This window comes from Bos taurus, chromosome 1 (assembly GCF_002263795.3).
Source record: "Bos taurus isolate L1 Dominette 01449 registration number 42190680 breed Hereford chromosome 1, ARS-UCD2.0, whole genome shotgun sequence".
In the NCBI taxonomy this organism is placed as follows: domain Eukaryota; kingdom Metazoa; phylum Chordata; class Mammalia; order Artiodactyla; family Bovidae; genus Bos; species Bos taurus.
The window spans coordinates 137,197,024-137,215,405 of NC_037328.1; the positions used below are offsets into that span (position 1 = coordinate 137,197,024).

At 39.3% G+C, this 18,382-nt stretch overlaps 1 protein-coding gene across 3 annotated transcripts in view; it reads right to left on the bottom strand.

Moving 5' to 3' along the window:
• DNAJC13 (DnaJ heat shock protein family (Hsp40) member C13) overlaps positions 1-18,377 on the bottom strand; it is a 163,847-nt gene extending 145,470 nt beyond the window's left edge. For 2 of the 3 annotated variants that reach the window (XM_005201940.5, XM_059890073.1), the window contains exon 1: positions 18,128-18,377. The gene's annotated coding sequence lies outside the window, so the exon portion shown is untranslated. The remainder of the gene's footprint in view (positions 1-18,127) is intronic. The other variant, NM_001113745.3, reaches the window with a different exon arrangement.
• Between the last annotated feature and the right edge of the window lie 5 nt (positions 18,378-18,382).

Here is an 18,382-nt window from a genome sequence, read left to right on the forward strand (position 1 = left end):
TTTTAAACTGTGGTGTTGGAGAAGACTCTTGAGAGTCCCTTGACTGCAAGGAGATCCAACCAGTCCATTCTAAAGGAGATCAGCCCTGGGTGTTCTTTGGAAGGAATGATGCTAAAGCTGAAACTCCAGTACTCTGGCCACCTCATGAGAAGAGTTGACTCACTGGAAAAGACTCTTGATGCTGGGAGGGATTGGGGGCAGGAGGAAAAGGGGACGACAGAGAATGAGATGGCTGGATGGCATTACCAACTCGATGGACTGAGTCTGAGTGAACTCCGGGAGTTGGTGATGGACAAGGAGGCCTGGCGTGCTGCGATTCATGGGGTCGCAAAGAGTCAGACACAACTGAGCGCTGAACTGAACTGAACTGACTGAAAGAAATAGACCTATCTATAGAAAACTATAAAACACTGATGAAAGAAATTAAAGATGACACAAACAGATGGAGAAATATACCATGTTCATGGATCGGAGGAATCAGTATAGTGAAAATGAGTATACTACTACCCAAAGCAATCTATAGATTCAATACAATCCCTATCAAGCTACCAAAGGTATTTTTCAGAGAACTAGAACAAATAATTTCACAATTTGTATATGGAAATACAAAAAACCTCGAATAGCCAAAGCAATCTTGAGAAAGAAGAATGGAACTGGAGGAATCAGCCTGCCTGACTTCAGGCTATACTACAAAGCTACAGTCATCAAGACAGTATGGTCCTAGCACAAAGACAAAAATATAGATCAATGGAACAAAATAGAAAGCCAAGAGATAAATCCATGCACCTATGGATACCTTATCTTTGACAAAGGAGGCAAAAATATACAATGGAGAAAAGACAATCTCTTTAACAAGTGGTTCTGGGAAAACTGGTCAACAATTGTAATACAATGAAACTAGATCACTTTCTAACACCGTATACAAAAATAAACTCATAATGGATTAAAGATCTAAACATAAGACCAGAAACTATAAAACTCCTAGAGGAAAACATAGGCAAAACACTCTCCGACATAAATCACAGCAGGATCCTCTATGATCCACCTCCCAGAGTAACAGAAATAAAAGCAGAAATAAACACATGGGACCTAATTAAACTTAAAAGCTTTTGCACAACGAAGGAAACTTTAAGCAAGGTGAAAAAACAGCTGTCAGAATGGGAGAAAATAACAGCAAGCAAAGCAACTGACAAAGAATTAATCTCAAAAATATACAAGCAGCTTATGCAGCCCAATTCCAGAAAAATAAACAACCCAGTCAAAAAATGGGCAAAAGAACTAAACAGACATTTCTCCAAAGAAGACATGCAGATGGCTAACAAACACATGAAAAGATGCTCAACATCACTCATTATCCGAGAAATGTAAATCAAAACCACAATGAGGTACCATCTCATGCCAGTCAGAAAGGCTGCTATCAAAAAGTCTACAAACAATAAATGCTGGAGAGGGTGTGGAGAAAAGGGAACCCTCTTACACTATTGGTGGGAATGCAAACTAGTACAGCCACTATGGAGAACAGTGTGGAGATTCCTTAAAAAACTGGAAATAGAACTGCCATACAACACAGCAATCCCACTACTGGGCATACACACCAAGGAAACCACAATTGAAAGAGACACATGTACCCCAATGTTCATCGCAGCACTGTTTACAATAGCCAGGACATGGAAGCAACCTAGATGTCCATCGGCAGACGGATGGATAAGAAATCTGTGATACATATACACAATGGACTATTACTCAGCCATTAAAAAGAATGCATTCGAATCACTCCTACTGAGGTGGATGAAACTTGACCCTATTATACAGAGTGAAGTAAGTCAGAAAGAAAAACAGCAATACAGTATACTAATGCATATATATGGAATTTAGAAAGATGATGATGATGATGACCCTATGTGTGAGGCAGCAAAAGAGATACAGATGAAAAGAAGAGTCTTTTGGACGCTGTGGGAGAAGGCAAGGGTGGGATGATTTGAGAGAATAGCATTGAAACATGTATATTATCATATGTGAAACAGATTGCCAGTCCAGGTTCGATGCATGAGACAGGGTGCTCAGGGATGGTGCACCGAGATGACCCTGAGGGATGGGATGGAGAGGGCTCAGGATGGGGAACACATGTACACCCATGGCTGATTCACATCAATGTATGGCAAAAAACACTACAATACTGTAAAGTAATTAGCCTCCAACTAAAATAAATAAATTAATAAAAGAAAAAAAAAAGAAAACAAGAGACAACTCTACACATGGACATCACCAGATGGTCAATATCAAATTCAGACTGACTATATTCTCTGCAGATGTAGATGTTGAGAGATCTATACAGTCAGCAAAAACAACACCGGGAGCTGACTGTGGCTCAGATCATGAACTCCTTATTGCCAAATTCAAACTTATATTCAAGAAAGTTGGGAAAACCACTAGGCCATTCAGGTATGATCTAAATCAAATCCCTTATGATTATACAGTGGAAGTGAGAAATAGATTCAAGGGATTAGACCAAATAGACAGAATGCCTGAAGAACTATGGACAGAAATTCATAACACTGTATAGGAAGTGGTGATCAAAACCATCCCCAAGAAAAAGAAATCCAAAAAGGCAAAATGGTTGTCTGAGGAGGCCTTACAAATAGCTGAGAAGAGAAGAGAAGCAAAAGGCAAAGGAGAAAAGGAAAGATACGCCCATCTAAATGCAGAGTCCCAAAGAATAGCACGAAGAAGGCACTGGTACCCCATTCTAATACTCTTGCCTGGAAAATCCCATGGACGGAGGAGTCTAGTAGGCTGCAGTCCATGGGGTCCCTAAGAGTCGTGTCACTTTCCCTTTTCCCTTTCATGCATTGGAGAAGGAAATGGCAACCCACTCCAGTATTCTTGTCTGGAGAATCCCAGGGACGGAGGAACCTGGTGGGCTGCCGTCTGTGGGGTCGCACAGAGTCGGACATGACTGAAGCGACTTAGCAGCAGCAGCAGCAGCAGCAAAGAATAGCGAGGAGAGATAAGAAAGCCTTCCTCAGTGATCAACACAAAGAAATATAGGAAAACAATAGAAGGCAAAAGACTTAGAGATCTCCTCAAGAAAATCAGGGATGCCAAGGGAATATTTCATGCAAAGATAAGCACAATAAAGGACAGAAACGATATGGATCTAACAAAAGCAAAGATATTATGAAAAGGTGACAAGAATACACAGAAGAACTATATAAAAAAGATCTTAATGATTCAGATAACAACAATGGCGTGATCAATCACCTAGAGCCAGACCACTTGAAGGGTGAAGTCAAGTGGGCCTTAGGAAGCAACACTACAAGCAAAGCTAGTGGAGGTGATGGAATTCCAGATGATCTATTTCAAATCCTAAAAGATGATGCTGTTAAAGTGCTTCACTCAATATGCCAGCAAATTTGGAAAACTTAGCAGTGTCCACAGGACTGGAAAAGGTCAGTTTTCATTCCAATCCCTAAGAAAGGTAGTGCCAAAGAATGTTCAAACTACTGCACAACTACACCCATTTCACATGCTAGCAAAGTAATGCTCAAAATTTTCCAATCTAGGCTTCAACAGTATGTGAACTGAGAACTTCCAGATGTTCAAGCTCAATTTAGAAAAGGCTTTAAAGAGAGCAAATTGTCAACATCTGTTGGATCATAGAAAAAGCAAGAGAAATGCAGAAAAACATCTACCTCTGTTTCAATGACTATACTAAAGCTTTTGGGACCACAACAAACTGGAAAATTCTTAGAGATGGGAATACCAGACCACCTTACCTGACTCCTGAGAAACCTTTATGCAGGTCAAGAAGCAACAGTTAGAACCGGAAATGGAACAATGGACTGGTTCCAAATTGGAAAAGGAGTACATCAAGGCTGTATATTGTCACCCTGCTTATTTAACTTGTATGTAAAGTAGCTGATCATGTAAACCGGACTAAATGAAGCACAAGCTGGAATCAAGAGTGCCAGAAATATCAATAACCTCAGATATACAGATGACACCACCCTTACGGCAGAAAGCAAAGAGGAACTAAAGAACCTCTTGATTAAAGTGAAAGAGGAGAGTGAGTGAAAAAGCTGGCTTAAAGCTCAACATTCAAAAAACTAAGATCACGGCATTTGGTTCCATCACTTCATGGCAAATACACAGGCAAACAATGGAAACAGTGAGAGACTTTATTTTCTTGGGCTCCAAAATCACTGCAGATGGTGACTATAGCCATGAAATTAAAAGATGCTTACTCCTTGGCAGAAAAGCTATGAGAAACTTAGACTGCATCTTAGAAAGCAGAGATATTACTTTGTCAACAAAGGTCCATCTAGTCAGAGCTATAGTTTTTCCAACAGTCATGTATGGATGTGATAGTGAGTGCTGAAGAACTGATGCTTTTGAACTGTGGTGCTGGAGAAGACTCTTGAGAGTCCCTTGGACTGCAAGGAGATCCAACCAGTCCATTCTAAAGGAGATCAGTCCTGAATATTAATTGGAAGGACTGATGCTGAAGCTGAAGTTCCAATACTTTGGCCTCCTGATGCAAAGAACTGATTCCTTAGAAAAGACCCTGATGCTGGGAAAGATTGAAGGCAGGAGGAGAAGAGGATGAGATGGTTGGTTGGCATCACTGATTCAATGGACACTGGCAGACGGTGAAAGGCACATGCTGCAGTCCATGGGGTCGGCAAAGAGTCAGACACAACTGAGCTACTGAACAAAACAAAAAGTATTAATAACTGACTAGTGGATGATGGTAATGCACAAATACATGAAAAGGCAAAAAAAAAAAAAAAAGAATATTCTGTGCTTGACTACACATCACTTAAAGTGAGAGTTGGAATAATTGCAAGAGAACCATTGGAAAATGAGTAATAGCAAGTCTAGGGTTCCTCCAAGTGCAATGGTAGGTGATGATTCTATCTGAGAAGACTCACTTGGAATATCTCCCTGTAGCACAGATATTAGAGTGGCTATCCCACACACTAAACATTAACTAATGATTAGTCCAAGAAGCTAGTATTAGTAAGATATACAATAAAGTTGTTTTAATAATCTATCACCAAGATAAAAGTGGTGAATTTTTAAAATTTTACTATGGTCAAAGACACACTAGTGGTAACCATCATTTATTGGCTGTATGACTTTGAACAAAAGTTTCTTCACTTCTCAGAATCCCAGTTCATCTACAGAGATGACAGTACTTGTCTCAAAGGGCCATGGTGAGGACCAAGTGAGATAAACTGAATAAAGGTGTTAGTGTGATATCTGGCTCAGAACAAGCACTCAAAAATGTAGTTAGTATTTTTGTTAGCAATCATAATAATTACTGCTGTACTTTAAATATACTACCCCAGATACACAACAGTTCTTTTGAATGTTATTACTACAGCTTTCGTTTTCACGATTACTTGTAGGCCAAGCATTTTTTAAGATATTTAGCAGGGAAAGTTATTAAGTTACTTGATCCTTTCTAAGTCTTTTATCTACTAACTTTAGTCCTTGTGTATTATTCAATGTGTATCACAAATATGTGTCACTTAGAATTTCTACCTTCAAACATATATTATGTTAATTTAAACAGTATTCTAAAGCTTTTACCCGCTCATTTAAAAATAACTATACCAATATACCAACAAAGGTCCGTCTAGTCAAGGCTATGGTTTTTCCAGTGGTCATGTATGGATGTGAGAGTTGGACTGTGAAGAAGGTGGAGCACCGAAGAATTGATGCTTTTGAACTGTGGTGTTGGAGAAGACTCTTGAGAGTCCCTTGGACTGCAAGGAGATCCAACCAGTCCACTCTGAAGGAGATCAGCCCTGGGATTTCTTTAAAAGGAATGATGCTAAAGCTGAAACTCCAGTACTTTGGCCACCTCATGCGAAGAGTTGACTCACCGGAAAAGACCCTGATGCTGGGAGGGATTGGGGGCAGGAGGAGAAGAGGACAACAGAGGATGAGATGGCTGGATGGCATCACTGACTCGATGGACGTGAGTCTCAGTGAACTCTGGGAGTTGGTGATGGACAGGGAGACCTGGCGTGCTGCGATTCATGGGGCTGCAAAGAGTCGGATACGACTGAGCGACTGAACTGAACTGATACCAATATATCATATTTCTTAAAGTAGGTGGAATACATCAGGTTATTATTATTTAATTCCTTGCGGTTTTCCTAAAATGCTTTCAAAAAGAACATAAAAGATAAGCCAAGATAATCATGATAAGATTATTTTAAAAGACATTTAAATTTTAAAAATTAAGTCAACTATAAGCATCAATTTTATTTACATTTAAAATATCTCTCACTTAGGCATTTGAAATTTCAATTATTAGAAATGTACTTTTACCTGAAACCAACCTATTAGTTTTTAATTTATTTTTCATTGAAGAATAACTGCTTTACAGAATTTTGCTCTTTCTGTCAAACCTCAACATGAATCAACCATAGGTATACATATACCCTCTCCCTTCCATCTCCCTCCCCATCCCACCCCTCTAGGTTAATACAGAGTCCCTCTTTGAGTTTCCTGAGCCATACAGCAAATACCCATTGGCTACCTATTTTACATATGGTAATATAAGTTTCCATGTTACTCTTTCCATTCATCTCACCCTCTCCTCCCCTCTTCCATGTCCAGAAGTCTATTCTCTATGTCCCTTTCTCCATTGTTGACCTGTAAATAAATTCTTCAGTACCATTTTTTTCTAGTTTCCATGCATATGCATTAGAATACGATATTTATCTTTCCCTTCCTGACTTACTTCACTCTGTATAATAGGTTCTAGGTTCATCCACCTCATTAGAACTGACTTCGTTCCTTTTTATGGCTGAGTAATATTCCATTGTGTATATGTACATAACTTCTTTATCCATTCATCTGTCAATTGACATCTAGGTTGCTTCAATGTTCTAGCTATTGTAAACAGTGCTGCAGTGAACAATGGGATACACGTGTCTCTTTCAATTTTGGTTTCCTCAGGGTATATGCCTAGAAGTGGGATTGCTGGGTCATATGCTGGTCTTATTCCTAGTTTTTGAGGAAATATCCATACTGTCTTCCATAGTGGCTGTATCAATTTACATTCCCACCAACAGTGCAAGAGTGTTCCCTTTTCTCCACACCTTCTCCAGCATTTACTGTTTGTAGACTTTTTGATGATGGCCATTCTGACCAGTATGAGGTGATATCTCATTGTAGTTTCGATTTGCATTTGTCTAATAATGAGCGATATTGAGCATCTTTTCATGTGTTTGTTAGTCATCTGTATGTCTTCCTTGGAGAAATGTTTGTTTAGGTCTTTTCCCACTTTTTGATTGTTTGTTTTTCTGGTATTGAGTTGGATGAGTTGCTTGTATATTTTGGATATTAATCCTTTGCCAGCTGTTTCATTTGCTATTATTTTCTCCCATTCTGAGGGTTGTCTTTTCACCTTGCTTATAGTTTCCTTTGCTGTGCAAAAGCTTTTAAATTTATCAGGTCCCACTTGTTTATTTTTGTTTTTATTTCCAGTACTCTAGAGGTGGGTCATAGATGATCTTCCTTTGATTTATGTCATTGAGTGTTGTGGCTATGTTTTCCTCTAAGAGTTTTAGTCTGACATTTAGGTCTTTAATCCCTTTTGAGTTTATCTTTGTGTATGGTGTTAGGAAGTGTTCTAATTTTATTCTTTTACATGTAGCTGTCCAGTTTTCCCAGCACCATTTATCGAAGAGGTTGTCTTTCCCCCATTGTATATTCTTACCCTCTTTGTCAAAAATAAAGTACCTATAGGTGTATAGGTTTATTTCTGGGCTCTCTATCTTGTTCCATTGGTCTATATTTCTGTTTTTGTGCCAGTACTATACTGTCTTAATGACTGCAGATTTGTAGAATAATCTGAAGTCAGGAAGGTTGATTCCTCCAGCTCCATTTTCTTTCTCAAGAATCCTGTGGCTATTCAGGGTCTTTTGAGCTTCCATATAAAATGTGAAATATTTTGTTCCAGTTCTATGAAAAATGCCATTGGTAATTTGATAGGGATCGCATCAAATCTGTAGATGACATTTGGTAGTACAGTTATTTTCACAATATTGATTCTTCCTACCTAGGAATATGGAATATCTCTCCATCTATTTATGTCATCTTTGATTTCTTTTATTAGTCTTACAGTGTTCTGTGTACAGTTCTTTTGTCTCCTTCAATTCAGTCACTCAGTTGTGTCCAACTCTTTGCAACCCCATGAACCGCAGCATGCCAGGCCTCCCTGTCCATCACCAACTCCCAGAGTTCACCCAAACTCATGTCCATTGAGTCAGTGATGCCATCCAACCATCTCATCCTCTGTCATCCCCTTCTTCTCCTACCCTCAATCTTTCCCAGCATCAGGGTCTTTTCAAATGAGTCAGTTTGTCTCCTTAGGTATGTTTATTCCTATTTAATTCTTATTGTTGCAGTGGTGAATGGGATTGATTATTAACTTCTCTCTCTGATTTTTCATTGTTAGTATATAGAAATACAAATGATTTCTGTGTATTGATTTTGTACCCTGTGACTTTGCTAAATTCACTGGTTAGCTCTTAGTAATTTTCTGATACTATCTCTAGGGTTTTCTATGTACAGTATCATGTCATGTGCAAACAGTGAGAACTTTATTTCTTCTTTTCCAATCTAGATTCCTTTTATTTCTTTTTCTTCTCTGATTGCTATAGCTAGGACTTTCAGAACTATGGTTAATAATAGTGGCGAAAGTGGACACCCTTGTCTTGTTCCTGATCTTAGGGGGAATGCTTTCAGTTTTTCACCACTGAGAATAATATTTCCTGTAGGCTTATAGGCTTATCATATATGGCCTTTATTATATTGCATTAGGTTCCTTCTATGACCATTTTCTGAAAAGTTTTAACCATAAATGGGTGCCGAATTTTTTCAAAGACTTTTTGTACATCTACTGATATTATCATATGGTTTTTATCTTTCAATTTTTTAATATGGTGTATCATATTAAATGATTGATTTGCATATATTGAAGAATCCTTGCATCCCTGGAATAAACCCAACTCGATCATGGTATATGAGCTTTTTGATGTGTTGCTGAATTCTGTGAAACCAACCTAACAGTTTTAAATTTATGTTTGATGTCTTTAAGTTACAGCTTATGAAACCTTTGGAAAAAAGAATTTTACTCCATAAAAATAATCCCCATTCAATTATCTCCTCTGTATATTTCTTAAATAAGCTCTAAAAGTGGTCCTTGAACTGTTGTTTATCAACAAAAACTCATAAGCAACCATAATTCCCACTAATAGCGACGAAAACTCTGCAGAATTTCTAGTCTCAGGTGTAGGAGCATAACAGTTATTTATAGGCACATTCTATAAATAACAGCAAATTGTCCCGTTAAGAAAATATAAAAATTGTTAGATGAGATCTTGGTAGCAGCTGTATCATCAGCATTTGCTATCCTGCCAGTTGTTGAGGTGCTATTCAAAATTAGCAAGAGTTTATGTGTTCAAACTAATTACTGCTTAAATTTCATCTCCATTCCTGCAGGACAGTCCCACTTTTAAATTCTCAAAGATCTTTTTGATAAAAACTCAAGTATATAAGCCCTTTGTAACTAAATCACCTGGAAAAGATTTATAATTTTTGCAAGTTTGCTTCACTTGTTCTCATTCTATATCCTAATAATACACCGGTAACAGAGCTTTTCTGCAACTTTTCCCTTTGTCTTTTAAAGGACCTGCATGAAGGGTTAAAAAGTCAAATTCAAGGCAATAGGCATTCTGGCTAGATCCACCTTTTTCAATGAGTCCCTTGCTTCATCCTTTCAAGTAACACTTTAGGTTTTCACAGTCTTATTACTGGCAGTAAAACTGACAATCCATTTAAAATCATTTACAGATAAAATAAGAACAATCTTTTGGACAATATGGTTTTGACACAAAAGTGCAGGATTTAAGAGTCACTGAGAGACACCCACATCAAAATGACACTAAGAACAAAAAGCAGTATGAAGGGACCCAGCATCACAAACATTTAAGCAGACTGTTGCTATTTAGTCCCAAATCCTATCTGACTTTTTTGTGACCCCATGGACTATATAGCCTGCCAGGTTCCTCTGTCCATGGGATTTCCCAAGCAGGTATACTGGAATGGGTTGCCATCTCCTCCTCTAGGGGATCTTTCTGACCCAGGGACTGAACCTGTGTCTCCTGCACTGCAGGTGAATTCTTTACCATTGAGCTCTTCGAGCAGATTACAGTCAGGCAGTCAGGGTATAAGCAAAGAATTTGCACACACAGCAAAATTAAGTCTAAGTGCATGGCTTGTGTTAAGTAAAAACTCACACAGAGCCCTTACTTAGCCAGGATGAATGAGTATACTCAGAAAAATAATACACTAATGAATGAAGGAAGGAAATGGTTTTAATCAAGGCTATTTATCTTCAAAGCACACACTCTGCATAACCAACTGGAAAGGATTTTTACACAAATATGAAAACTTTCAAAGAGCAAACAAGATACTAACTTTCCACCTTGAATTTGTAAAATGAAAGAATAAACTTTTTCATCATTTTGCTCTCACTCTCAAGTAATGAGTTAAAAATATGAGTTTGTCTTGAAATGCCTCAAAAAAATATGGGTGTCTAATGTAAATTTCTTTCAACTTGGCTGTTGGTGAAAACTTTTATGTTGGGGGAAAACTACTTTTGCCTTTATTTTCTGACCAAACTCTCCTGCAACAGAACACTGTTTTTCTGCTACACTGTACACCTGAAAATATTGTAGATATTCACATGATAGAAACTAATTTGTGAACTTAGGATTTCCTCATACATCTACGTCCTACTGAAAATGCAGAAGGAAGGAAAACCATTGCTAAGGCAAAGGCTGACCCAAGTAATAACCAAAGAGAGAATCCCTTATTACTGGCTTCTTAAAAAGCCTAGTTTTATTTGTAACTGGATTCAAAACCTAAGTGAATTATATCTCTAGGTTAGGTCAGTTTCAAATAAAAGGTAAAAAAAATATATAAATGGTTAACAGAACATTAATTTTTACCCATATTAAAAAGCTACAACTAGACTTAGAATGTGCTGTGTCTGAGAGAAAATTGATATGAACTTTAACCCTGTTTTTAAATTTTTAATCTTTATGTTTTAATATATAACTCAAGGGTAGACAGAAGTATTTTTCAACAAATCAGTAATGTGAATGACATCTACCATACAGGGATCTTTAAACAGCTATAAAACAGATCACTAAGTAAGGTTTTAGTACACTCTATCCTAGTTTTCTTTACTTGCTGAAGAACTTCAGAGATAAATATTATAAGAAAGCCAGTTCAAAGCCAAAATGAACTTTCAAATACTTCTACCATCATAGGGTAGGGCAAACTAATCTAAGACCCCCTGATTCTCTTTATAAAATCCATTCCTCTCTAATTAGAAACTGAATATATATTCATGAAATAAAAGGGCAAGAGAAATTCAAAAGCAACCCATAAATCTGAAAAAACACTTAACGTGATCTCAATGGGGGGAGAAGCAAGCATATATACCATAGCAGTTAATTTTGCTGGCCTTTCCTAGTCAATGTAAATTAAATACTGAAAAGATATCTATCTCTTCATATTTTAGATTACATCTGAAGGGATAATTCTTATTTTTAACAAATAGATCTCTATTTACTATAAAATAATAATAATGTTTTTGCCAGGAAAGATACATGGTTATGACTCTTCCCTTTCCAAAATTTAAAAATGCCTTGAAATATTCACCTCAGGGGGAAAAAAAAAAAAAAACCTAAGAAATATGTTCACTTAAACAATTCTGTGAAATCAGCGGTAGGGATCATTTACATATTTCTAGTTTGCACACATTCTTAAAGTTTTCTAGAAGACACAAATTTCTATTTCATTTTATCTTTGAATCTAACTTGGCTTATGCAAGACCAAAATATACTAATTCAATAAACTGTTCTTCAGCTCACAAACAGGCCCTTAATAATCTTGCTCTCACAGACCCTAATGGTAAAAAAGATTTTCAACTGCCACATTTTAACTTCTTTTTCTTAACATTAAACACACAATGGGGGAATAAACTTCCTAGGCATATGGCAAATATAACTTGAAGACAGTAAGCATCAGATCAGATCAGATCAGTCGCTCAGTCGTGTCCGACTCTTTGCAACCCCATGGATCGCAGCACGCCAGGCCTCCTTGTCCATCACCAACTCCCAGAGTTCACCCAGACTCACGTCCATCGAGTCAGTGATGCCATCCAGCCATCTCATCGTCTGTCATCCGCTTCTCCTCCTGCCCCCAATCCCTCCCAGCATCAGAGTCTTTTCCAATGAGTCAACTCTTCCCATGAGGTGGCCAAAGTACTGGAGTTTCAGCTTTAGCATCATTCCTTCCAAAGAAATCCCAGGGCTGATCTCCTTCACAATGGACTGGTTGGATCTCCTTGCAGTCCAAGGGACTCTCAAGGGTCTTCTCCAACACCACAGTTCAAAAGCATCAATTCTTCGGTGCTCAGCCTTCTTCACAGTCCAACTCTCACATTCATACATGACCACTGGAAAAACCATAGCCTTGACTAGACGGACCTTTGTTGGCAAAGTAATGTCTCTGCTTTTGAATATGCTACCTAGGTTGGTCATAACTTTCCTTGCAAGGAGTAAGCGTCTTTTAATTTCATGGCTGCAGTCACCATCTGCAGTGATTTTGGAGCCCCCCAAAATAAAGTCTGACACTGTTTCCACTGTTTCCCCATGTATTTCCCATGAAGTGATGGGACCGGATGCCATGGTCTTCGTTTTCTGAATGTTGAGCTTTAAGCCAACTTTTTCACTCTCCACTTTCACTTTCATCAAGAGGCTTTTGAGTTCCTCTTCACAAACTTAAATTCTGAAACTTTAAAAACCCCACTGATTTTAGACTTATGTTAGAGGTCACTTTTCCTTTTAAGTAGTCCATAAAAATACAAGTAAAACTCAACTATGTAGGCTGCTAAATAAAGTTAAGAGCATGTGAAAAGTACTAGGAAATTATATGTTTAGCTTTATTGAATGAATCATACTTAAATACAACTTTGCACAGGTAACTGTCTCAAGTTTGCAACAGTGTCACAACTATATTGGCTTAAGTTACTTGCTACCAAGATATCCCCCAACTCACTGATTCTTAAAGGAGTTTCCAGAACTAAGAATCATACCATAAGGTAAGAGATGTTACTGACTGGCATGTGCTAAGCATCTGTGAACACAGCTGAAGCAGGAAAAGGTGTTGAAAAGAACATTTAATTCAATGTATTGAATTAAAGTAATGGTTTCAAGAGTGGAAGTTGGGGTGGGGCTGCTGCCCCTTGAGACACTATGATTAGAAACACTTCTAGGATTTAGGGGATGGAGCTACATACCCCTCAACAAGCAAGACAGTCCCACAGACTGAGAACTGTCCTCAAGTTACTTTCAAATATCCAAGTGGTCATTCACATAGATAAAAGCCTATTTACAGCTAATCCCAGAATTTAGTTTTACATTACAATGCTATGCTAAGTCACTTCAGTCGTGTCCGACTCTGTGCGACCCCATAGATGGCAGCCCACCAGGCTCCCCCGTCCCTGGGATTCTCCAGGCAAGAACACTGGAGTGGGCTGCCATTTCCTTCTGCAATGCATGAAAGTGAAAAGTGAAAGTGAAGTCGCTCAGTCGTGTCCGACTCTTAGCAACCCCATGGATTGCAGCGTAGTAGGCTCCTCTGTCCATAGGATTTTCCAAGCAAGAGTACTGGAGTGGGGTGCCATTGCCTTCCCCGTTATATTACAATACAAATCATGAAATATGTTTTGCCATTTAATATACACATAATTTTCCTGGAATGCATACATCATAAAAACTATGAGAAGTCTGAATTCTCATGGCTTTTCAGAGTATCTGTATTATGTCTGCGTTTTTGATGGATATTTTTTACTGTTTTTTTCAGTACTTTAAAGCTGTCACTTAGCTGTCCTCTGGCTTGCATGGCTTCTCTGCTGTAACTCTTATCTGTGTTTATTTGTATAGAATGTTTCTCTTTTCTTTGGTTACTTCAACAGTTTCTCTTAGGAGAAGGACATTTGAATTTGATGCCTTATGCAGGTTTTTTAAGTGGCAGGTGTTTATCCTGCTTGGTGTTCTTTAAGTTTCTTGCACCTCCAGGTTGATGTCTGGCATTAATTTCAAATAATTCTTGATTATTTCCTCAAATATTTCAACATTTCTTCTGTCCTCTTCCAGGATTCCAATTATGCATGTATTTAAATGTGTTAGATAGAATCGCCAAGCTCTTCTTTTTTTAAACTCTTTGTGTTTCACTTGGATAATTTCTGATATCTACAAATTCACTGATTCTTTCTTTGGTTGTGTCAGATCAACCAATGAGCCCAAAGGCATCCTGCAATTTGTTACTATGTAGTAAAACTTCTGACATTTCCTTTTGATTTTTTCTTATAGTTTCTATCTTTCAGCTGAAACTACCCACCTGCTTTTGTATGCTGTCCACTTTTTGTTCATACCTTTAACATCAATAATAGTGACTATAGTGAAGTCACTCAGTCGTGTCCGAATCTTTGCGACCACGTGGACTGTAGCCTACCAGGCTCCTCAGTATTCCTTGCCAGGAATTTTCCAGGCAAGAGTACTGGAGTGGGTCGCCATTTCCTTCTCCAGGGGATCTTCCCAACCCAGGGATCGAACCGGGGTCTCCCGCACTACAGGCAGATGCTTTACCGTCTAAGCCACCAAGGAAGCCTCTAACATCAATTATAGTCGTTTTAAATTCCCTTATCAGATAGAAGCACCTGTGTTAGCCAAAGAGTAATCCTGGTGATTGCTCTTTCTCTTGAGAATGTTTGTCTTTTGTATGTCTTGTAATTTTTTGCTGAAAGTGGGACATGTAATAGGACAGCAGAGATAGAGGTAAGTAATTTTTGTGAAGGGAAATGGGTACATCTTTTCTTTGCTGAGTCTTTAGTGCAGGATGTTAGGAGTTGGGCTGAGTTTATGATTTGCTGTTGCTATGGTTACCCCCGGAGAAGGGAATGGCAACCCACTCCAGTATTCTTGTCTTGGAGAATTCCATGGACAGAGGAGCCTGGTCCATACTCTTTGGTTCATGAGGCTGCAAAGAGTCAGACATGACTGAGCAACTAATACTTTCACTTTTGTGGTTTTATCCCCACTGTATTACAGGCTTCAAATATCTACAGAACAGCTTCTGTCTAGGTTGAGAATGGTTTATTAAAGCAATGTCTATTTGATTCTTTGCCCTGTGCCTCTTTGCATAATCTTATTCCTCATCTTGTACTATTTTGCAGTTGCTTGTTATTCACAGTTTCTTAACTTAGTGGCAGGGAGGTGGGGCTATAGTCTCTGTTGTCCTGATTAAGGTTTAGTCCTAGACATACATTGTGTCTCTGGATCTCAGAGGTGTAATTTTCCTGTTTCCCCAGCCTGGAATTTTGGGCTTGGTGCCCCTCCCTCAAAAATATGCTCTCCCCAGTTTCTATCTTCCCTCAGCTCACCAACAGGGCCTGCTGGCAGAGATGCCATTCTCTCTAAAGATTAAGGTTTTTATTCTATAGGAGAGAGAGAATCAAGAGTTTTTTGCACCTCCTGAAAACTCTGCTGCTCTTCTCTGGGTCAGCACCACAACAGACACTCCCCAGATCTCATTCCAATCTTTCCTAGGAGTACCCAGTGAACAATGTAGATAAAGAAGTGAGCTCAGCCTTCATCAACTTGTCAGCTATTCAAGCTGAATGCTCTTTATCAGTGTCCAGCTGTGTCTACTGAAGGTGAACGTGAGTTCATACGTACTCTTTCTCTCCTTAAATTTCCGGCCACTGGTTTGCTCTGTGGCCTCAGCAACTTAATAGGTTCAAAAAAAAAAAAAAATCATGAATTTGAAGTTAGTCCAATTCTTTTTTTGATCCTACAGAGGAACCAAAGGGCTCTTTTTGTCCCAGGGCCAAAGCCAGAGGTGGTTATACTAATTTATAAACTATTTCAGGGTAGTAAAGGAGCTGTTACAAATTATTTGAAATAAAAAGGAGGTCTTTACTGGGTTTGATAAAGTTGAGAAACACTGACTTAAAGGATCTTTTTGAAAACAACTCCCATCTAACCACTAATAAGCATTACGGTAAACATTTAGGCCTAAAACTATTAGTAGCAACAAAATTTTTGATAGTTTATCTGCTTAGATGTGCCTCTATTTTACTAATTTTAAGTAATCAGTCAGAGAAAAATGGGAAAGGTATGTGCAATGGAAACCTCAAATTCAAGTAGAAGTAGTTTAGGAATATAGCCAAATTAGTTAAAACAGAGTTTTAAATTTCAACTATAATTTAGTATCTATCTCCCTTCTACAAATTCGATAACAAAGCCAGTATTGTTTCCTTCCACCTAAGCAACCAGCTTCTATTTATTTGTGGAAAAAGTTAATTCTTAAAAATAACTCATCCTTTTCATAATTGCATAACTTTTTCCCTTATAACGTTCATATATTTTACTGTTTACTACTGCCAGTTTAGAAAAAAGAGGAATATCCATTACCTCCCGGTGGAATACAAATTGTGGTATTTTTCCATGAACTAGACTATAGAATGTAAAATTCCTATCTCTTAATAACCCTCTGACTCTACTTTTCCTCCATTAATATGTGCCACTTCCTGTTTTCAAACAAAGAATATAATGTAAGATTTCTAAACCAGGATGGGCTTATATTCATTCCATTGTGATATTAACCCCACAAGCCAAGTTTAAGATACAGCTGCTTAAACTGTTTCACATTACATTTAAAATGTTAACATGATCTTACATTATATGCTAGTCAAACAATAAAGCACTTCTAAAAAACAGTGAAATCAAGTCTTTTGGGGACACTCAATTATTGACGAGTTTTTTAAAACCTCTTTTTTTTTTAAAGGCAAGTCCTGTTTCATTTCCCCATAAACTCACAGAGTACTGGTAATATACCTAACACCTGTAATTTCCTTAGGCTCTCTAGACTACTTTCAAACCTAGAAATCTGTCAGATCCATCAACCAAGAAGAAAACACAGTAAGACAATCTTTGGGACAGGTCCTAAAAAAATATTCTGAAATTTAACTTTTCACCCAAGACTCTACACTCCAAGACGCTCAAAGTAACTCTACAGTATAACCTCCTTCACAATGGGCAACAGCCATCAGGTAGAAGCCCAAGGGGAATCAGGGTCGGATCAAAGGGAAAAGCAGAGAGAGGAACCGAGAAATCTCTAACTTCGGGAAACCACTGCCACATTTGGGGAAGACTTCTAATTTTCTCCCCTAAGCAATCTGTAAAGGAAAGTCTCACAAGAGAGGTTACCTTAACACCCTACACGATTTAGGGGAGGACACTTTTTAAGTGTAGAGTCAAATCCGCGTTTGACTCTAAGTCCCACTTCACCCATCTAAAGGCCGCATTCAGAGACAAAATCACAGCAGCGGAGGAAAGGCCCCTATGAATAAGCTCTCGTGGAAAAGGGAAACGCTGAGGGGAGAAAAGGAGAAAACTTCATTTTGGAAAAGGGAGGGGCTGGAGAAGAAACGACGCGGGTGCTCCCCATTTCCTAACAAAACGAAACAAAGCTACGCAAATAAAGTTAAAAATCTATGCAATACTTGGCAGGAAGGAGGGTCACTGACCCACGGAAACAAGAGTTCCAGGCATCTAGCAGGAAGAGCGCTCAGACTAGCAGGATGAAAGGGAATCCGGAGGGCGGAGCCCAGAGGGCTGCAAACCCAGAGGAATAAGGGCTGAGCGGGGTAAGGATGTGCAGAGTGCAGTGCGGGGACCGTGGTGGGAAGAAACCCAGAAAACGAGGCGAAAAGAGGGGTGGGACTGAACATGGCAGGGCTCTGGGTGACTGTCACTCAGAACCGCAGGGGGGCAGGCAGGGTGGGGGTGGCGGGGTCCGACTGCTCCTGACCAGCAGCCTGGGGGGAGGGTAATCTGATTTCCTGAACTGCTGGAGGTTGCGGCCCTCTACCACCCTTCCTTCTCCCTGCCCTTGGCGGCCCAAGTCCTCGCAGCGTGGCGAGGGGATAAAGCAAAGCTCGAGTCCGGTGCCCGTGGTGATTTACCTTCGCGGGAGGCTGGAGAGGCTCCAGCCCGAGCTCCTCCTGCCGCCGGCTCAGCGTCCAGAGTGGGATGAGGTGTCCTCCGGCCTCCTCCCCTACACCACTTCCCCTTTCCCCGCCGAAGCCCCGTAGCTCCACTGCCGCGGGTTCCTGGTGCCGCGGCGGCGCTGCCTCCCCGCCCCCTCCACCTCCTCCCTCTGCCTCTCAGAGGCTCACTCTGGAGGCCGCCATCTTCGCTCAGGCTGTGAGGACCGCGCT